At 36.5% G+C, this 23,215-nt stretch overlaps 1 protein-coding gene across 1 annotated transcript in view; it reads left to right on the top strand.

The window, feature by feature from the left end:
* The window catches only part of OLFM3 (olfactomedin 3), a 66,836-nt gene that overhangs the window by 666 nt on the left and 42,955 nt on the right, over positions 1 to 23,215 (top strand). The gene's annotated exons all lie outside the window — the stretch shown is intronic.

Here is a 23,215-nt window from a genome sequence, read left to right as displayed (position 1 = left end):
CCCCCGCAGCCCCGATCTCCCCGCGACCCCCCGGCACCGCCCCAGGCAAAAGTTGGATGGGCTGCACCGGGGGGGCGTCGGGACGGCGGGGGCAGGGCGGCGCGGCGCGGCGCGGGGCTCATCCCCCGCTGAAGGCCGGCAGCTGTCCAGCCGACAGGAACAGCGACTTCTCCGACTCAGGGCAAAGGGGTCTGGACGGTGCTCGGTGACTGCACCGGTTCTGGAGAAGCAGCGAGGCGCTGGAGGCAGGGATCGGCAGCCGCCGACTGGCAATAAATTTGTTCCGAGTGGCACCGGCGGCGTCACGTGAAGACACTGGCGTCGGTACTAGAGGCACGCTCCGGGCTGCTGCAGAGTTTCGTTATTTTCAAGTGTGTTCAGGTCACCAAAAGATCACGTCTGATACCAAAATAATGATAAAAGTAAACAACGCGGTTGAGCCGCGCAACCTGCCTTGTAAAGGTGGTTTTAGATTAAATCATTAAAAAAATCAGAACTGCGCTAGACCGCTTAGGAGCAGTAATGACAGAAACCCCCTAAGCCTGCAGACGTCTGTAGTGCTGCATCTTACAGATGTAGAACTTGTCTCATTTGTCTTTTTGTGACATGCACTCTTGTAACTGTGAGCATCATAAAAAAGTAACGAGAGAGAAAACGTTCTTACAGTGTTGCAGTCCGTTACCAGCAGCAGTCCCTACCGTGTTGCCACAATTTATATTGTATGTTGCTGAACGTCATTTTAGTGATACCATTTAGGTACCAGACTACCGTATGAGGCCATGTTCAGTTCTTCAGGCAGATTTTTTCCTTTGAAATAAAAGCATTAATCACGTAAATTAATCATTTACAAAAATGTACTGGATTTCCAACAATATGGAAGGCATGTTCCTCTAAAAATATAAAGATAGAACTTAAAAAGCAATTCAGTGGAAATCTGATTTACAGCTGCAGTATTCTGACCACTTCTTAATCCGTAAGATACAGTGACGACTTAAAAAAGCAGGAGGTGATATAGGATTAATAACATTAGCTAAATAATTAATTATATCAATGTTATTAAATAGGACCTATTTGAAAGTATCGGCTATTGCTGTGTCCGTAAAGAGACTCATCAGTCAATGCACAGGAGCTCCACATCTGTGTGAATAGCAGCACATGGTCACATTATAATTGCAGGTTTCCACACACTCGTTTTCTTTATTTTTCTATCTTCTGTTACACTTAGCAAGATCTATTAAAGTTAAGAGACTTAAAGAGACTGCGTGAAAGCAGGAAAAACAAAATTTGTATCACTGTCTAGCCACAGAAGAGTAAAACCATTAATGAAGCAAACAAGCTTCAGCTGGCAGAATTAATCTTTTAGTTCAGATGTCAGAGATATGCTCCAAAATAACGGGGAAGAAATGGTCCGTCCTACTTGCCCGTCACCATCCAGCACTGGAAACTAGCATGAGCCACTGGAATGAAATGGCATGAATTAACTTTTGAAACTTTGCTTCTAGCCCTTTTTCTGTGGCATACTGTGCAGAGGGCATAAAAATGGCCTTTTATTCATCACTGCATGTGACATTTTCAAGGATATTAAAATGTTCATTGCAGGCTCTTTTAACTTTGTGAGGGGGTCGTGAGCCAGAAAGCTCAAAAGTCCTTAAGATTATATAAAAAGAAGAGCCCTTAATCAAAGTCTGGTGTTTATCAGAGCTAAACTGGGTTTTCAGAAATAAAAGCATGACATCAAGTGGTTACTCAGATCCTTACTTAAGGTGCCACACCACATTAAGCATTAAAAAGATACCACATAGCAGATAACCATTTAGTTTTGTTGACGACGAACAACAGATTTCATATTTCTGTGAAAAATGATGTATGTAAAAATGTTTACAGGATTATTTAGCAAATAAGTACAATTTGTGATTGAAATCTCAGTTTAGAAGTAGTGCTCAGTTATTTATCTTGCCTTATGCTAAATTGAAATGGAATAATAATTTTCTGCCCTGCAGGTTGGGAAGCAAATATATCACATGAAATTAATTGTAGGAAACAAGGGGATGTTAAATTCTTTCTTTTCCAGAAAGAATTGAGCAATATGCTCATGACTAGACAGACAAGTTTTTACATGCCCTTGACACTCAAAAAGTATTCAGCTTATGAAAATAAATCACATCAGACATTTCAAAGTATACACAATACATTCCTATTCATGTCCTACATAATTAATATTCAATTTATAAGTTATTTTACTGATCAACTACTTTAAAATAATACCTGGGGAAAAAAGCTTTGATTTAGTATCAGGCCATCACTGACTTAAAACTGCTGTCCACAGGCACTCTTACTATGACAGGGCTTTTATGCTAAACTCACTAGGTTATTTACTGATAGGAAAGTGTTTAAGTGTCGCCATCTTATGGTAAAATATGTAACAAAATATGTATATATATATAGTTTATTCTTACATCTCACATTAAGATTTTATTTCAACCATAGTAATTCATTGCCCATGCTTTTGTATTTGGAGGGGGATGGGGTGTTTGTTTTGTTTTTCCTGCTAAACACAATGTAGAATATTGACCAGCTCTGGAAATTCTTTAACAAGTAGAAGACAGCTCACTACTGATTAACTTTAAACACTCTTAGTGCTAATTAGAGAATATCAATTTTAAGAGATTTATTAAATGTTATATCTGTTGATTTGTTTCTAATTTTTCTCTGTATTTACATAGGAAAAAAACCCAAGAAAATATAATTATTCATGATAATATATTTCAGTAAAGTCTTATTTCCAGCAGGGTGGGTAGATATCCAGCAGGAAGCCAGCTATAGGGGAAGGACTTGGAATATAAAATCTTTCCTTTCTCCTACACTTAAGTGCAGTATCTTAAAAGAAAGAACTATTAAACATTAGGAAATATTATAAGAGTTACTGCTAGATGGCATCTCTGTGCTGCTTTTCTACAAGCCTGGAGTTTTCTTTAATGACCTTCAATAGTATGTAAAGTGGACTTCTTTTATAAGGGTTGCTTTTGCTGGTCATCATTTGATAATCACAGTAGTATAACCAAGTAAGCCTTTTACAAGTGATGTAATGCTGCTCCACATAGACATCAAGTTCAGCAGGTTTCAAAGTCTAGATGGCTTTTTTTAAGTTTCATTTTGAAAATTTAAATAGATCTGGAAAATATGTTCTTTTTTCAATGCAGTTAATGAACTTTATGACTTTAACTTTTATAATGGCTGTATGTCCTACATCTGTTGGGTTTCAGTTATTTGAATTTCACAAAAAAATGGTTCAGAAGCAGACTGTCAAGTACAATCCCAAACAGAAGCTAAGTATAGTATCATTAAGGACAGTCACAGAAAGCAACTGTTATCTGTATTCATTGTTTGGGATAATAGGATGTTTGGGAATATTAACATTAAAAAATAAAAGCAAATTTGAAACCAGTCATCTATTTCTGAATAGTTAATTAAATTTTGCATTTTGATCTTCAGAATGGCTCTGTTTCTAGATTTCAAAAACCTAAAATTTTCACACATAATCAGACTACACAACTAGCCACTAAAATCTTTTTTTTTCCCAGATTTCAAGAACTTGTCAGTAGGAAGAGTGTGCTGCTTTAATGCTGCTTCGAAATACAAATTAATTCATCCCTGTTGTGAGATTTTATAACAAGAATACTATGTACAAACAAGGGTTACCACAATACACTATTTTTGTTGGAAATATGACTCATAGTACTACAATACACTGCAAAATTAAATGGAAATCTCATTAGCTACTTGGAAATTGATTTACTCCATTTCCTATAGTATTAGTAGTTAGTCAATATGAAAATCGTATATAATTATTTAGCCTGCATGATTTAAGAATGCTCTAAATCCTTAATTGCTGAACATGATCAGCTCTCGCTTGGTGTCTGCTTTCCCATTTCTGAGCAACGTGATTCAATAGCCCTTGAAGGACATCTTATGTCGGTCAATATATCGTGGGCCCTCTCCCAGGTGTCATTCCAGTTATGTTACTCTCACTCTAGTAAATTCAGTCAATGGGTAAAGACCAAAGACTGTTGTTAACACTACTGGTTCTTCCTGCAATGGTCAATACAATGACTTCTAACCTTTCAGTCCTGGAAAAAAAGATGCTTCATAGATTTCCTATTCATTGGCACTCAATGACACACATCCACCATATGTTATATAAAATCACAGAAGTAACATATATTAAGATATTATAAGAGACTATGCAAAAACACACAAGTGACATCTGCATGACTGCTAACTCTTCTGGTGCTATCAGACATCACATAGTCTTTAAGGGCTTTTTAAAACTGTTGATGGTATGTGAAGAGACCTTTTTTTTCTCTAGCTAAAACCAGATTCCTCTGTTGTTCACTACTAATATGACTGCTACTTCTTTGCACACACATATAGATTGATTATATACATTATATATACTCTAAAAAAATTTTTATATGTATATGTGTATACATATACTAAGTAATTCTTTTCTTGCAGGAAACAATTTCCCACTAGATGCATATTGCCTTCAAACAACCGGGCTTCCACCTTTCTTCTATATTTGGTCCAGTCATAAGCCAATAAAGGAGGAACAATTCGCAAAATATGCAAAGAAGAAAAAGCTGAAGCAGAGAAGGTGACTGTCAGGAACAGAAAATGCAGTATAACAGCTATTAAAAGAACATCCAGCTATAACTCTAAAAGTGGTGTTTCTAGTTGGCTACAGATTTAACACAGTTACAAATTTCAAGTTCAAATCCGTGAAGTTCATAAGGGGCCTATTAGGAAATGCACAGGGAGTCCTCAGAGAGGGTCCAGTCTATTTGGGGCACTGAAATCCCCCTTTTCAATGTTGTAGTAGGACAAAAATGCTTCAGGGCATCACTTAGACATTCTTACTGGATCTTCACTGAAAGCCAGGTAGAATTCAAAAGCCTTGTGTAAGTCTTGAAGCAGTAGTCTAGGAGGAGTCCTCTCAAAGACCATCTTTCACAAGAAGAGCAATCTATCCTACTGCTTCACTCCACAAGGCAGTGGATTTCTCATCTAAGATAAAACCTAGAGAAAGTGAGGACTTTGTGTGCCTGGGTTTGAATACAGAATTCTTTTCATGAGGGAGCATTCAGGAACAAGTGGAAAACTTCTCTTATTTATAGAAATGAACTGAATATTTCAGAAATTCTTGCATTTAAGTTAAGTGGGATAAAAACAGAAAGAAAGAACATACCTCAGAACTCCAGACCAGATCTTTTATTCATGTTTTTAAACCAAGATGTGTGACACAAGCACATGTTTCTTAAATATTCCACCTAAGAACCTAGCTAGCAGAATTCTTAGTCCTCCAAGCCAGTAAAAAACAGAAATACAGTAGCAGTACATATTACTCTTAAAAATACTTTGAATGGTCTACAGAAAAACATTCAGGAGTTAAACGTATTTTTGTATTTCAAGAATTCTGAAAGAAGATCAAAGAGCTTAAATTGTACTCATTTAACATAAGGATACAGTGTGCACTACTTCCCACATGGTCAGCTAATAAGTGTGCACTTGGCTCACCTGCAGAACAGAACAATTTACTGTTCACCTGATCTGACCTTGTTTTTCAAAATGGAGTTCTTTCACAAAAAAAAACAAACACCAAAAAAACCCCAGCACCAAATCTGTCCCCCTTCAGTATTTTTACTCACTTTTTTTTTTTCTAAGAGGAAATTTTCTTAATGCATTCACAGGGAGATCTCTTAAGAACTCTCAAGGTACACAGCATCAATCTTCATGTACTTCATCCTGGCATTAATGATGTTTTTTTGTTAAGTTTGCTAAAAAAAAAAAACAGGCGGCACATGTCTTAACCATTCCTTTATTCAGTCAGCTGGGACATTATCCTGACACTGGAAAGAAATTCATTTTCTAGAGGGCACAATTCCTCTTACTTCAGTACTAAGTTATCTTTACCACCAATTCAGATAGTTCATTCTTTTGTTTATCATATTTGCACTGGAACACATTGAATATTAACCAGAAAGGACAGTGCATGTTATCCAAGTAAGAATATAAGTGAAACAGAAGTGTAAAGGTGGCTGTTTTGAGTGAAAGCTGCATAGAACTCTAATTTAGAAACGGACAGAAAGTTGTAACTTTAACAATTCTGATTATGGTGCATTATTATCTAGCTATCTGAAGGACACCCATCCACTACTGATGGGCACTTGATACCTTTCACTGTCTGAAATAAAGGAGTTACCCTCATTTCAAGATGCAGGAATCAAACATGAATAGTTTGGTTAAGCGAGCATTTGTCTCTGTTCATGAATTTAAGATTCATATTACAGCATTTGGGTGATGGTGAAGCAAAGACAATTCTGAGATTATTTCTTAATCTTGTGCACAGCATGGTGTCAAGAAAGGTCTCTGAAAAAAAGGAAGACTGATCTTGGACATAACCTCTTATGTCACAGCATTACTTCCAAGAATCAGTGACACTTCACTGTAAGCATGGACTGGACCTTCAGACTTTTTCACTAGTGACTCCAATCTTAAAGGCAACTGAACTTCTATCAGCAGCATAATTTATCAGAACACTTGAACCTATTTCAAAAACATTACTATTTTTATTGTCATTGTTTTATTCCTGTCATTAAAGGTTTTCAAAGTCTAGACTTGGTTTTGTTTGGAATTGGAGAATTCATATTTCTGTCTGAAAGAGACACCGAGACACCAGAATGCAAAATAACAAGGCCCCCCATATGGATTATTTTATCCCCATTCGTAAGACCATCTCACTGGGAACAGTACTGAAAGATGTTTTAATAAGTAGGAAATAACCTATGTATCAAAGAAACTTAGTACCATTTGTCTAGCTAGCTCTGTGTTGACTAAAACTAAATGATCTCTATTTTTCTTTACTGGCCAGCTTCTAGAAATAGTCTCCTAGTAACTACCTTTTCTGACAATATGACTGATTCATATTAATGAACTAAATACACCACAAAATGTGCATGCTTAGGGAAGGAAACACAGAGCACAAAATGTTGGTCATACAAGCAGTTAACGTTGAGGAAGTAACTGTATTAATGAATATGGAAGTATACGCAATAATTTGCTTACTTAAAGTTTCATGGTGGTATCACCGTCACATATATTTTTTTCATACTACCCTGTGCCCTCTTCAACTTCATGACAGAGGTTTACCTATCAGAAAAGCAAAAGAAACAACTAACTAGGTATATTTTTCACAAGTCAGGAAACAATCATAAACTGGAACTTGAGTTATAGCCAAAAGTAGGTTGAATAGGAAATGTGAGGCCTATGGATACCCAGCTGCTTCTGTATCTATGTCTTTTCACAAGAAAGAAAAACATATTATGTAATTATTCACAAAATATGCACTCCTATTTATTTAAACAGTTTTCTTGAAGAGAAATTAAAGGTAATTTTAATACTCTGACCCCTTCTGAGCCTCTCTCAGGCTTTTAAATCACTTAAATAACTAACCTAAGCAGCCCCAGATAACACAAATGTAATTTTTTCATCCTGCATTCCCCTCAAGAACAGTCATGTGTCTGCTGCACTGCCTTCTAACCAAACAAATACTTGTAACTGTGAATGCAGCTTTAATATTTCTGTTTACTTATTTCACTGAAAAGCATGTATCAGTCAGCATAACAGCAGCTTAAGCAAATTCTGAAAGCAAGTAGCCCTCTTCACTCCTATGGTTTTGGGAAATAGTGTTTACATTCTCCTGAAGCTCTAAAGTAACCTATAAGGGGGGAGCCAGAACAATTGGAAAAGACTTGCTCAGTTCAGAGGACTGCAGCTTCATGAACTCTCTTATTAAGTGCCAATCACAACACTGTGAATAATATTATTAAATTATTGGTGCATGTTATTAAAAAATGGAGTTTTATAGAGATTTTCATTGACCTCCTTTTTTAGAACCACTCCCTTAGGAAAATGCTTTAAAATGTGTTTCAGTGTATCCTTTTCAAGGAGATAACTAAGCACTTAAATAATTTTCCATATATGAAATTGGACATGTTATTTGAATTTGGACTTCAGTTTTAAAATTGGATTTACAGAAATATGAACTTCAGTACATTTAGAATACATGTGGTTACAGCAAATATTATTGATTTGAGTTCTCATAAATGCAAACCTGTCACACACTTGCTTACTCATATTAAATGGGGTTGTTCAGTCTTAGCCTCCCTACTGCAATTATTTTTTTCCTGTTCATTTTGTATAATCTCTTACGTATTATTCTAACAAGTCTACCTTCTTATAATAAGATTCTGTACATTTTCAATATATGGTATTGAGACCTTTCCAAGAAAATACATAGAAAACAGCATAGTTGTAACCCTGAGCTAGTGTACTAACAAACAGTACATAGAATAGATGATGGTATGAAAAATGTAGATACAGCTGTAGATACATGCACTCTCAGTTCTCAAAGCAAGTCTATGGCAGGTTTGAATTTATAATGAGATCTCAGATCAATATTATTTGCTGTCATCACAGGTATTTCTGGGCACTTGCATAAAGAATACAGAGGTGCATGTCAGGGAGAGTAGCAAATGAGCATGTTACAACAAATATGCTTTTTCTGAAGCATAAAGTAGGGAACTTTGACTATTTAGTAACTAATTCATATTTGCAGAAATCAACTACCAATTATGTCTGGTGTCTTATTACAAAAAGGTCAAATAAGCTCAGACATCACAAAAGTCCACAACTATATTAAATAAAAAACACAGATATTAAGTATTATTCAAATTATTCCATCAATAAAATCGTTGTAGAAATAAATGACAAAATACTGGTTAATGAAATCAGAATTGGTAAGTTCTTAAGTTTTCCTGGAGAACTCTGACCTTATAAATTATTTATAATATGCTCTGCACATATTTTACTCAGACTGACAATGAATTGAAAGCTTTTTGGAAAAATTGAAAGCTTTCAGAGAAAAGGTTTCTGAAAAGCAAATTTAAGCCTCAAAGTTACTTCTGTCACCTCAACTTAGCCAAGGGATTATTTTAAAATATATGTTTCAAAGAATGTTCAAAATTGTGGTTGTTTGCTTCAAGGTAAAATTACGTTTCTTATGCGATCGGCATCATTCAACGGATTATTTTCTTTTGAGTTAGCCTTTCTGATACACTCAGTGGTTTACTTTTTAAATCAGTAGCTATTTTTCAGATACACAAAAAGCCTTGTTCAAGGTGTCAGTTACAACATTATATTCACTTTATTCAGCCTGGAAATAATTTCTATTCTGATAACTGATTTATCTTGAACAGCAGTGACTTAACATACTTTCAGGAATGAATTTACTAAGAGGAGTAAAGGGCTGTGCAGACTTCCCCCAGTACTGGTCTCAGTGCATTCCCGGGATCTGTTCTATGGCTCTGGCTACCCAATCAGGATGTCTTCATGACAACAGTACAGTAAAATCTGCCAAAATCAGAACCTTGAATAACTCCTTTGGAGGTTACCCCTGCTGGTAATTAGTAGTTCAAGACATGCATATACAGAAATTAAATGGAAAAAAAAAATTAAGTGCAACTCAAAAAGAAAAAATCATAGTGAAATGTAGTGTAATAAAACTAGTTTTCCTGAGGACAAACACAGGGAATGATACTAACCTTTCAGTCAGTCAATACCAAATTAAAATCATACTTGGTAGTTGCTCATTCATGGCAAATGCATCCTTAAATACATGACAAAAACCTTTTCATGAACTCCTTAATAGTCTGAAGCTGTTTTATACAAAACAGGTCATGAAACTTTATCATCAGTGCAATCAGAGACCTTTGGAGGTCTTCTAGTCCATACCTCCAGCATTTCAGAGCCCCTCTCAACAGCAGCTCTAACTTTCAGCAATTTCCACTAGTCTGGTGTCATTCTGCTCCACCATCCTGAAGACTTTAAACAGTATCAACCCCTCAGCAACGTCTCTCACTACCAGCTGTAAATTAGACTTCAAACCACTTTGCAAGATTGTGATTTTTATTATCAAAAAATGCAATGACAAAAATGCTGACCCTTTCTCTGGAAAAGGCTAAATGTTTACTTAAAGAAAATAAGATCTCTATCTCATTTTACATTATGAACTCTATGCCACCAATCAATCTTTTTCATTATCTCTCATTTCCAGGGACAAGTTATCTTTATTATTTCTGATGTTTATTTCCTGCTCATTTATGAAACGTGTTTAATTCACTATATCTATTTTTATTGATTTAAAGATATAGCTTCTATTTTAAATACTCATTTCTTATAAAATTATTTCTGTTGGGGGGTGTGGAGGATTTAGGATTAAGGACTAAGGGCAGAGGAAGTGGCTGGTTTATTTTGATTTAATAGCCTTTCTATAAATTAATCCTTGAACATTTGTATCAGTCCTTTCAGTCAGAAGTCCACTATGGGAAACATTTGTTTCAGAAGTGCAGCATCCTCCATTATGTCCACTGTGTTTGCTTTGGTGTAAAACACTGCTGGACAATAAATCATATTCACAGTAGTAGCAATGTTCTGCCCTTTGTTTCAAGGAGCAAAATACAACTTTAGCCTGAGGACATATATGCTTGTTCTCCTTCTCTTTCTCAATGAAAAAGAGGATGCATGTGAAGAAAATTTTGAATGGAAATATTGACTGAATCAGTGTTCTCAGAATGTCCCATTTATTTAGACCATGGTGGTTATCTTTTTTAAATACTAAGGACTCCCTTCTCTAAGGTGGTCTTTCTCACCTCAAGGACTCAAGAATGAAAAACTGTATTGGCTGAAACACAAAATCATCATTAAAAAGTATTTCATGAAGTGGTAACTTTGCTTTTGTGAGTGCCACCAGGGACTAGATTGTAGAATTTTGGAGTGGGCAGAGCAGTACAATTCCTTCTCCCAAAATGCTTGTATTCATACTGCAGTCAGCAGTAGCTTTCCCCCTCTTCCTTCTCCCACTCTGAGCTACCAGGTCTGGAGAGCAGCACATGAGGAAGAGCACAAACACTACTCATCTGCTCTTCCAAATCCTTCAAGATTGTCTGTGTTGGAAGGATGTACAGGCAGATCTGTTCCTCTTCTTGTTGGACTAGACAATGAAATTATCCCTGATGGATATGATGCACAAGGAGAGGGAAGGTATGTGTTGGCTTAATTTGTGTTTCCTCTGGCCTCAATGAGAAGCAAAGAGACACTCTTCCTCCTTTGGAGATTTCAAAACACTCTCCAAAGACAGAATGACATGGCTTCCCTGATGTCTCTGATAAAGCCACTGTACAAGAAACCACCAGGTGATACTGAGAGCCTTGAACTTTAATTTTTTTGAGAAAATGAAAGAAGAGGGATTTTGATGCAATACTGGCAGTAGCTGTAGTATTCAAATTTGCCCAGTTCTAGATTTGTCAAGTGAGAAAGATACACTAACGACTAAGGTTCACCACTGTTGTTCATACAGAAGAAAAATTTACCCAGATGCTGCTGGGCATTCATGTTACATTCACTGGTGTCTGTCAGGAATACAATAAATTGCTCTTGCTTATAGCTTTCCCATTTAGAAATGCCACAGAAATTAAATACGGTTAAGATGGGTTAGGTCATTGAGTCCATCTCCGTACAAGGGACACGACCACTTCATGTTTTCTCATATGGTTCCCCAAACCACCTTCTAAACGAATGGTAATAGTGATGGTAGTTATTGAAAAAAAATCCTGATAAACCCTACCTGCCTAGTTTTTCTGTTAAATAGAAACAAGGTTGCAATTTTTTTCTCCTTTAGAATTTTCCCGAACCACGTACAATTAGATATTGTCTAACACTTGCTTTCCCCTTCTCATTAGTATTTTTGAACATGTATATGCTACTTGTTTTTTCTGATTTTCCTGGTTTAATAGCCTCTAACACTTAAGAACAACTTATTCTCATTTCACTTTCTAATTATTCTGGACCCCTACCTCCAGAAACAAATCTCTTAGGCAGATTTTTTCATGTTAAAATATCACCCTTTTCTTATCCATTGTCATAAATTTCAGTTACAGTTCTAAAGACTTACTGTATCATGTCGTCATTAGTTTCTCAAACATTTGCAGTTTTTAAGAAACTAGTAAATGTGATATCTTTCTTTTCTAATATTTTTGCTTCCTTTGCGGAAAATATGCTACTATTAGCTCTTTCATACCAAAGTCCTTAGGCTTCTCCTTTCTTCTCCCTCCAAAATGCTGTTACTCTGTACCCACACACTCCTTGTTTGCAATCTTGGAATGCTTTCTGACTAGCCATATTCCTTACAGATCCCCTTAACTGCTAGGCATTTGCTTTTGCCATATTCAGTTGTCTTTAGAGGATGGCTTCTTTTTTGAGGAAACTTTTTTGATATTTTTCAGTTTTGAGAGATTCTTAAGAGCTTTGCTAAGTTTTGACAGACTCCTCCAGTCCCTTCCATATCACTTCATATGCTGAACTTTGTTATTTCTGTTATTATTTTTAATAATAATTGAAACCAATTCCTCTGAGCTACAAAAAAGTGTATTTCAAGCCAAATGCACTGTTAACCTAAGGAAAACATCCCAAGATTACAAGAATTCATGTGATTATGGTTCATGCACCATATATGTTTGATTTTACTTTAAAGTCCATAACAGACAGATCTAGTAACTTGTTCATTAGACAAGAAAGACTTTCAGCTATCCTTCCAACGGCATACATCCAAATTCTGGAAGAGTTACTCCCATTAGTATCAGTTTAACTAAAATGCTTCGGGGGGGGGGGGGGGCAGGCAGGGACCACTACTGCCTAAAGGTGCCATTTTTTATATATTGGTTGTTTTGGGGAGGCCTCTTTTTAACACAAGTCTTCTCAAACAAAGCATTGACTGTAGTGGGAGGAGCTAATGATCAGCATACCTACCACCATCAATCTAAACACAAGCTTAAGAAAGATCTTAAATAATCTACTTGGTTATTTTAAATTTAAAAAAAAAAAATCCAGTCAGACAATTCACATTTGGAGATCAGGCACATTACTTCAGAGTCTCTGCTTTTACTACTGAACTCTTCTTTGAATTCAGAGCATTTTAAAATTGGCAACAACCTGTTAGAGACATTTTTACACCAAACAGAGCATGTCCTCCCCATTTTCAGTCAATAAGGCTTTGCACTTCTGTTTTCATTAGGACCAGCGTGCTCAGACCTACAATCGTTGATGCTGGGGGAATTCTTACCTGACAAAATGACAAGGCTGATTCCTCAGTATAAGTGAGCGCCATGGTGTCCATTCATTAAAAGACTCTACTTGAAGATTAACTTCCTTGAAGAGTGACTGGCTGAAAGACCAAAGATAACACTGGAAGCAATGGGAACTTCAGAATAAACCCTTAAATGCCTAACTGTGGTTACACGGCTATGCCACTGCTGACTTTTAAAAGTGACCTCTAAATCCAATTCAAAGCCACATGCTAGACCACCTGCACTGTTTACCTTGAGGCATGCCAGAGGGAAAGCTTTCCAGCAAACCATTGTACAGTCATGTATCCAGTTGCAGTATGGGCATTCCCATAACCAGGTAGCTTAGGTGTAGCACAGAGGGAGCCATACAGGCTTAAGAACAACTGCATATATATATATATATATATATATATATATATATATATATGTACTGGTGGCCTGTACTCTTTTTTTGTTAAGAGGCAAGCACATCATCATTTTCACTGGGCCTTTCTTCTCATTAATTTTTTGCACCACTGAAGTGAGAACCAGCACAATAGGTATAGTTTCTAGTACATTTCCCTTACAAAATCTGTTTTCTACAAGTGAAACATCTCTTCGTAACAAAGACTGCCTCTAGACTGAACAGTAGATACATGCTAGGGTACATCTGGAGGCTTGACTTGCTCATTGTCCAGTCAGGGTCAGTGGGCACTGGGACTTCTTTGCAGCTCTCCTTCTTGGGTTTGTCTCCCACTGAAACCAAGGCATGGGGGAACCTGGTTAGATGTTCATAACTAGCCTTATGTGGGCTTATAGCCAAAGCCTGTATGCAGAGCTAATAGCTTGCAAGCACTCTCAAGAGCCCAAACTTTAAAAATCAGAATTGAGCAGATAAATGCATCCAAATACATCTTTTGCCACTTCAGTTGTCACATGGCGCAAAAATTGTTTCTTCTGAATTGTGTTTTTTGGAACAATGCCTATATTATAAATGGTGAATGCATGAGATATCGTTCTTATGGGATAAAATACAAAATCAGTCTCAAATGAACAGACTGTGATACAGTTATAGCTTGTGATGGGAAGAAGGGTGGCAGTAATAAGGACTTAGCAGAATGTGCTAAATAGTGGGCACGTTGTGAAAAAAGTACTAGGTACTCTGAAAAGTGGAAAGAACAGGCTTAGGAAGGGAAGGTAATGGGAAACCCAAATGATATGATGTGAGATTAAAATAAATAATTCTACTGGGAACATCCTGGAAACACTGAAAATGGAAGTATCTGAAAAAACATGATAACGACCTGAGAACTATTTTGTCTTTCATAAAGATACTGACCTATTAATAAAAGAGCATATTAAAAATAAGACTAACAGTACCAAAGTAGACTGGGACTAGGATATATTTCATTAAAAAATACACTGCTGTTTGCCTAAAGAAAGCCCTATGGCTGTACGTCCCTCTGCCTTCCACCAAGGACAAAGCCAAGAGATCTCCAAAGAAAAAGCAATGGCCACAGCAGCAAAGCTAGGTTCATTTCTCCCATGCATCAATCAGTTGTGAGTTAGAATGTTACCATACCTGTGACTAGGTCAGCAGGCCTATGCGCATCAAAGATTCTCTCTTGCTGGACAAGCACATCAGTGCAAGATGCCTATGAAGAAAATGAGAATGAAAAAGATCAAATGATTCAATATTTTTCTTTCCTAACGCACTGTCCTTGGTAGATAGGAAAGAAAACAGAAATAAAATCTTCCACAAATAGTCATTCCAATTTTTAAACAAGTGTAGGTTAAAAATTGTTTGTGCTCCTTTTCTAGCAAGCAAAATCGATGACAGAGCAGAGTGCTAGATGAATATTGTATTATATTTTTGGATATGAGTTTATAATTTGTACTTGCATTTGTACAGGATAACAAATTTTGCCTACTTATTTAAAGAAATACCAATCTATTTTATGGCTTATCAATCCAAAGTAGCTCAAATTTTAGCATTCAGGTTTGTGAATTATTCATAAAAAAGCTACACACCAGGAACTATTTATAGATAAGTTGCTGAAAATAGTACTCTGTCTGTAGACTGATTCTAGTAAAAGAGAAAGCTAATTTTGTTAAATTGTTTAGATCAAATTATCTGCTTAGCCTTATTATTGAGTATACAATGCAGTCTATTTATATCCATGCAGTGGGGCTCTCGGCACTTCTCAGGAGAGTATAAGACAGCCTAACACATTACACTGCTGCCATTTTTTTCCCGCTTCTTCATGCTCAGATTCGGTCCCTACTGTTGTTTATAACAAAACCACTCGGAGTTAAGTAATACTTACAAAACAGTATCTGTTTTACTGATCACTGGGGAGGAGAAATACACGCTGTTGTTGTACTTTCTAAAAAGTAGTTCCACAAAATTATGAAAAATTAGAGAAAACAGGCAAGGGATCTCTGACTCATTGTGTAGACCCAAGGTTAAAAAGGGAAAGAAAGGGATCAGTCACTGAAGCCTTACAGAAGAATATTAAGTACTATTCAATGGCAGGGAAGAGTAAAAGACTAAGAGACGATTGATTTTCCTTCAACATATGTCTAAGAAATGTGTTTACGTCACATACGTCACAAATACGTCAGAAAGCAAACAAAGCAAAGAATAAGCTACTATATATTTGAAACAGAATCCTACACAATGGGATTTACAGCTGTTCCCAAGTGTTATCACTCTTTAGCTGGCCATCAGTCTCAAATAGTTTGTAACAAAGAAAAAAGCTCTTTCCTACTAGTTTTATAGTTTCTTGCAACATCATTTACTACATTTTGAAGTCATTTATTCATATCTTTAAATAATGGGCACAATTACCTAAATGCACTTTAAACAATAAGGGAGAAAATTACATACTTGGATTTTAAAATAATTTTTCAGTTTTATTTGCTTATTTTTCCTACTAAAAACATACAGATCTTTGCAAGATAGGTCTAGATAGATAGATAGATGGATGTACATGAATAGAAGTCATCTTATAAGTTGTCACCGTAAATGAAAATATCAATACTATTCTAAGGTGAGACTGCATTTTGTATGCTGCTACCAAGACCAGAAATAGCATGTCTAACTCTTAGTATTCTCACATTGTACTAAGACTAACGCAAATATTATCAGGATATTCCACTAAGATTTTAAAAAAAAAACTAATATCATCCATACTTATACTTTCACTTTCAAGACCATTTTTGGTATTAGATTTTCAATAGCGTAGATATACATACAATTTTAAAGTTGTGAGGTTAAGTATTTTCAGAAAGTCATGTTCTTAAATTCAGACAAGTATTTACACTAGAAATACTTGTCCTGTTAGGATTCAGAAATAAGCACATATGACTAACCTGACCAGTCAAAATTATCCGTATAAGTAGGAATGGCAGATGCTTTCAGAGACAGATTTGTAACAAAACTTCAAGGCAAGGTTTCAGGTGGGTCAATACCGGAGCTTTTGCCAAAGACACTTGAGGACATCAGTCTAGTATCAGTTACTCTGTGGTTAGAGGAGACCAGATGATATTTTCCGCAAACAGTCCACCCAGCTCCAACAGTTGTCTTTCTGACAGGTAACAGATACAGTACACAATGAGTCCAGAAGGTGCTTTCCAGAACTTCATGAGACCTAATAGCCTTTTAGTAATATAAAAAATGTTACTAAAACTTCTCAAGGTAATGTCCACATTTTCTTGTCTATCAGGGAAACAAATACTGTTCTGTAGGCCTATTATGAATGGATCCAGTGTATGGACTTGCTTTGAACTCTACTATTCAAGTAAATCTTTCATTGTGTTCCTAGGAACTGCTAAGCCATCCTCTTCTGCTTCTGTCCAGATCTTTTTCTTTTGAGGAAATCATACAGTAGGCAGAAGAAACAACAGATAAATTCCATGTGAGAAAGAGTAAACAGAGTAAACAACATTACTGTTGTTATGGGGTTCACAAGCACAATCTCAAGGCTATAAATTTCCTTATTCTATAGCTAGAAAAGGGATGTGTTGGAGTTAAGTTAGTCTGAGGTGCAATTAAAAAGCATTAGGACACCTAGGTCAATGTTTCTGCTCAAGGATCAACATAGTTGCAAACAATACCTGCACTGCAGCAGGGTAACAGAGGCAAAGACCAAGGATTGACTTATGACCAAAGAGTATCAGAGAGGTATCTGATCCTAAAAGGTCTGTCTTACAGAACTGGTTTACAGTTTTTATTTCTTCATGCTGCAGAATTATAAAGACATTTTATAAGAAAAATACAATCACACTGCACTCCAAATCAAGTCCTTGGGGATTTTATTTTCCTGTTTCAATACTCTTTTTCTTTTACTGCCTGGGGAAGAAAAAAAAAAAACACAACCCTTTTCAAAAGTTTCTTCAACTTTAGATTTCTTAGATATTTTTGCTTTGCCGTTTCCAAAGATTCATGAAAAGGAAAAAGAAACTTCTGAAGATGAGAACTGTAAAAGCCCATATATGAGCTACAGGAAAGCCAGAATGGGAATTAAAGTTAATTTCTTCATTAATACCACACAAAGTGATTGTACTTTAAGGGGAGGAGCCATCCACAGCAAAACAATGCAGGCAGCATATTGCTTGGATGGTTCTATCAACTTGAGATATTTCTAAAGAACAAAACAGAATTACAGTGAGGATGCCAGAACTTGTAACCCTTCTGATAAGCCCTTTTGCTTTGGCCATTCAGGTTGTATATGGTGCACTAGGATAGCATAAGATTACCTTATGTCTGGTCTCTACTTCTAACTGAGAGATGCTGCAGCCCCTGAGCACTGTCAGAAGTCTGACAGGCAGAGTTATACCAGTTGAGGATCTGACCCTAACTAAATTTTTGTTGTAATTTTGTGGTGTTACTGAGTCCTAGAGTGATCCTGCCATCCCCAAGCCAGTAATTACTGGCTATGCCTGGGACTGACGATCACACAGCACTAAAAAGCTAGGGAGGTGAGACAGAATCTGGCCACCATTATTTAACATCCTTGCCCCCATTTTCCCCTTCCCTCCTCCTCACTAAAGGAACCCTAAGCTGAAATAACAAGACATTTTTTATAGTCATTTCTGTCACCAGAGGTTCTCGGAGAGGTCAGGCTGAGTCAGAAGCTAGTGCTAACGCAGAAGTGCTAAAGAGAAGTCTGACTGCTTTATGTACAGTAGAATTCTCAATTGCCTTTTCTCCTCTGCTTGAAAAATTTTTAACAAAGAAATTCATGCAGCTATTTACTCCCTGTCCATCATTAGCTAAGTAAAATTGCTGTATAAATATTTTATTCTGGTAAGACCTTAATATTCAAATAAATCAACATGCTCCAACAAACACATCCCTTATTACAGGTATATATAAGGTTTTTTTCCCCCCAGACAATAAACAGAATTATTATACTTTAGAAAGGATAGATCACCCTAAGCGTTTTCATTCCATTTAGCTGGTGAACCAATGAGCAAAAGCAGAGAACAAAATTCTGACATCCCTTAAACTGGTGTAAACAAGGTGCTATTCTGCAGACAGTCACTTCAGGTTTACTCCTAGATATCAAAAGACACAATGGGGCTCAGTGCTTTTTGAGAAGACAGCTAAACCTACATAATACACTGACATTTAATACCCAGAGTCACCACTAACAACCACCTTAAGGTAAGGTCAGAGTTGCATTTCATACACAGCAAGGCCTATGGAGCTAAACATCGTTTATACTCAGTAAGGATTTTGCTCATCATTTTTCTATTAGTTATCATGGAGATGCTGTTTCATTATTTGCTAACACCAGGACTGGAAATCTACAAAACACAGATACGGCAGTTTTGAATTCATGTCTTTTTTTTTCAGCTCAATTTTCAGAGACCATTTTGAGAACAGCGTGATAGCAGAGTGTGAAAAACGGAATGGTATCTTTTGTTTCTGTACACAGTGACAGACAACACAATTTCTTTTACCATGCACACTTGCAACCAAGTAATTATGTTTAGTGAACAGACAATATGGAGCAAAATCCATAATCCTTAACCTGTCCAACTGAATAAGAATTTAGGGGTTTAGCTCTACATAACAATTGCTTCACATTATTAATACATGATTACCATGTTTAATGGTGAGATAGTATGTTGTCATCTAGTGTTCAGTATTTATTGTACATAATCTAGAAGCAAAGTGCATTTATGTGATGTTGTCTCACACATGCACATATATTCTCCATACATTGTGAAGTAGTATGTAGACATATTACTGAGAATCATACAGAAGGTATATTTATAGCATATATAGGGTAACCTTTTTATACCAAATCTACAGCTTAGGGACTCGATTTTATCAGAGGCATATTCAACTACAAACAACAGACATTACATTCAGTTCTACCTCTGTTGCAGGTACTCCAGGGTTTTAGGAATTTAACTGTAGTTTCATATCCATGACAAGAACACACACTGTTCATATCGTATGGGCGGTAACAGGATTTTAGAACTCCTCTTTTTTGCTGGGCTGGACTGACCATGTTAAAATACTATGACACCCTTAGATGAAAGTCTCTGTCTAAATTAAAATCATTATTATTACCAAAGAGAAATTGAGGAGCAATTTGAAAGACAATGAAGTGGAAAAGAATTCAGTCAGACTTGTTCCAGACTTAAATACTTAATGTCTTTCTGTGAATTAAAATTTGGTTGAACAAAGAACCTGAGCTTGGATAATCTACAATTAACCCGTATGAAATAGTTTTGTGGAGTCCCTCTGAGGAGTTCCTATGGCACTTGGGAGATGGCTGATTAACTGTGCTGCTGGGACAGCTGCCACCTCCGTAGAGTTTCCACAGCATGCCTATCCAGAAACCCTCACTGTAAAATTAGTCTACTCTTTACTGACTGAACCTGAAAAGATGAAAGCGCAGTAGAATTATTTGCCAAGTGACACAAATTGATCTCTTGTCCTTAATGAAAATTGTGTTCCAAACACTTCAAGCTTTTCTAGTGTGTAGAGTACAACTCCTTTCCCAATGACCTAAGACCATTCTTCCTCTCTTTATAAGATTAAGCCTTTGGAAACTATATAGGTCATCTACCTCCAAATTATGCCCTGGGGATACAATTCTTAATGAGCATTAGACTGTTTTACTATTACATGAACAGCACAAAGAAAGAATTTTTCCCCCTTTCCTCCCAAAGATGTTAATTATTGCTATTAATATAAGAAAGTATTTACTATTCTTGTCACACTGGCTCGTTTGCAGTGGCAGATTATCTTGGGAAGAGAAGAGGCAATCCTATATCTGTTTTTGTATTCCTCCCTGCCCTGAAATTCTGCATAGCTCTCTGTGGGAAGAACAGAAGAACAGGACTCATTCTTCCTTATTTTCCTGAGCAGTCACAGGGCTGATTTCACAATATAATGCTGAGTTCATAATGCTGCCAGTGTTTACCAAAATAAGGGAGAGAATGCTGTTTGTGTGTTTGACTACAAATTATGAGAGATTTCAGGAACGTATACTCCTGTATCAACTGTAGGAGGGAGGGAGTAGTCCAGCGCTCAGTTTGGTTTTTAATGTTTCTTGCTCTTTCCATTCTTATTCCATCCCTGTTTACTAAAGGAATAATACAGAAAAAATATTTGTAAAGGGACACAGGAGGGACCCTTCCTTTGCTCACTCTGACACTTTCTTGGCATTTATCTCAGTTTGGCAAAATTACATTGCAGCTGTGTGGAAGTGTTATTTAGTCTGTTATGAACTCTGCATGAAGTATTTTTAGATTTGATTTTGTTGATCCTCCTCTGTTTTAGTAAGTTATTTCTAACTCATATGAGTTACATGAACCTGAGATCTCCATTAACCTTCATTATGCCACCTCTGCAGTTCATAGTCTGAGCTCACATACAAACAGAAAGAAAAGATATACATGAACCAGTATCATAAAAAAGATTAAAAATTTATCAAACAAACCACTGATTTAAGAAGAAGCTAAGAGGCACAGCTAGCTTATCTATACTATGATACCACAGTTGTTCTGTTTGACTGGTTTTAGTGGACCAGAGCCTAGTCAATAGTTTCTGACTTTTGTGTCTTGTTTCCTTGTCAGCTGCATCAGAAGAGCTCACTTTCTGTCACGCTGCCGCCCTCTAAGAACATAGCTCATTTTAATGGTATTTTGGGGAATTCCCCCCCCCCCTTTAATCTCATATGAAAAGAGGTACTTCAGAAACTTTTCTCCTTCCCAGTTCACTCCCTCTACCCAGAAGCAAATCTTGTGCTCCCAGCCTTCATCAGAACTATCACAGAATCAATCATAGAAAATAAACCACAGACAGAAGCTCAAAAAAACATTTAATCTGTTCCTCCAAAACTGCATAATTTAACATACTTGCATCATAAAATCTCAGCCCTGCATCGTCCTAGAAATACAGTTGAAATTAATTACCTTTGAGTGCTTTATGCTGACAGAGGATACCATAAGACCTTTTCCTTAAATGGGAAAGGAACAAATTTGTCTCAAACTAACAAAGACTTCAGGCCATGCAGCTCTTCACTTTTGCTCTAAAGTCTTCAAAATCACTTACTGAATTTATCATCTAAGCATTACAGAGCTCTCACTCATAACTTGTAACTACGCATTGGGCTATCTGATGGAATGTGCAGGTGGGATTGAGCAGATCTAAAATACTGTGCTATGGAAAAGAAAGGAAAAAAGTGATCAAGTCAGTGCTGTGAAAAGTGTCAGCAATTATGTGTGGCCTGTAGTTCAAGAATGTTATTCTGAACATAAGTGGCAGGCCTTATGTTCCCTTTAGGCTTTAAGTCACTTCCAGTTCATTAATTTCTTTGTTACTGTTGCCTTAATTACAAAAGACACTAGCTTATACTGTATTTTTTAAAAAACATAGTACAAAGCAGTGACTTTCCCTCTGTTTCCCAGAAAAGTTTCTTAGAGTACTTATATTTCAACTTATAGGATGTTACTTGTATTAAAACAACTTCAGCCATTCTCACTGATGCATCCTCCCTCCTACAGTACTGTGCAAGGTCTTGGTCAGAAAGTGGTGGGTGTTGCTGTCTGCTGGAAGTGCTCTTCTCTTTTGCATAGGACAGGACACTTGCCTGGAAAGGTTTACCTCAGTGCTCCTATTTCAGAAATCCACTAAAGCACAGTTAAATATCTTTGAAGTCAATGATATTCGATCATGTAACGTTGCAAGTAACAATGTACTAATTGATGGAAACGATGACACATTTTATAGAAATTCATATTATATTTTACAAAACTCTAAAAAGTTGTAGTACAGTTTCCTTAATTCTAATTGTTCTTTTCAATTCCTGTGAGTAACCACTAATTTAAATATTACTTCAAGAGCAGAGGCAGAACCCATATTTGCATTCTTGTGCATATTCCTTTAGTTACCAGATATCCATGAATCTGTGTCATGAGCAGGAAAAAATAAGTGCTGAAATAACAATCAGTGGTTCCATAAGGTGAAATAAGAGGTTTTCTTTCATAATTTCATTGATTAAATAGTCAGCTTGTAGCAGGGAATTCTCTCCAGTTGTTGATTGGAATTAAAGACATTTCACTGGGTACTAGTCATAGGAATTTTTATTCCTATGTACATTCCTTTGTGTTTCAGTAAAACTAAATCAGACTTGGGCAGTGTGATTAATTCAAGCATGGAATAAAGACCATCCAAAAGCCTTACTGTATATGAGATTTTTTAGTGATACATGCACACTCCTTTACTATTGATAAGGAACTCAGAAGAAACAGTAATGCACCAGTCCTTTTCCTTTAAAACTGTATCAAAGTACTGGAGCCTCGCATTTCTGCTGCAATGTCCTAAAGATTACAGGTTCACTTTTCAGGATCCACTGACATGTATCCAGTAAAAGACCAGAAGAGAAGGGCTAACATAGAATCATAGAATCATTTAGGTTGGAAAAGACCTTCAAGATCATCAAGTCCAACCATCAACCATGCCCACTAAA

This window comes from Haliaeetus leucocephalus, unplaced genomic scaffold (genome assembly GCF_000737465.1).
Source record: "Haliaeetus leucocephalus isolate CR32 unplaced genomic scaffold, Haliaeetus_leucocephalus-4.0 Scaffold172, whole genome shotgun sequence".
Taxonomy (NCBI): domain Eukaryota; kingdom Metazoa; phylum Chordata; class Aves; order Accipitriformes; family Accipitridae; genus Haliaeetus; species Haliaeetus leucocephalus.
Note: the sequence above shows the minus strand (reverse complement) of the source record. Positions and strands in the feature narration are given on the sequence as shown.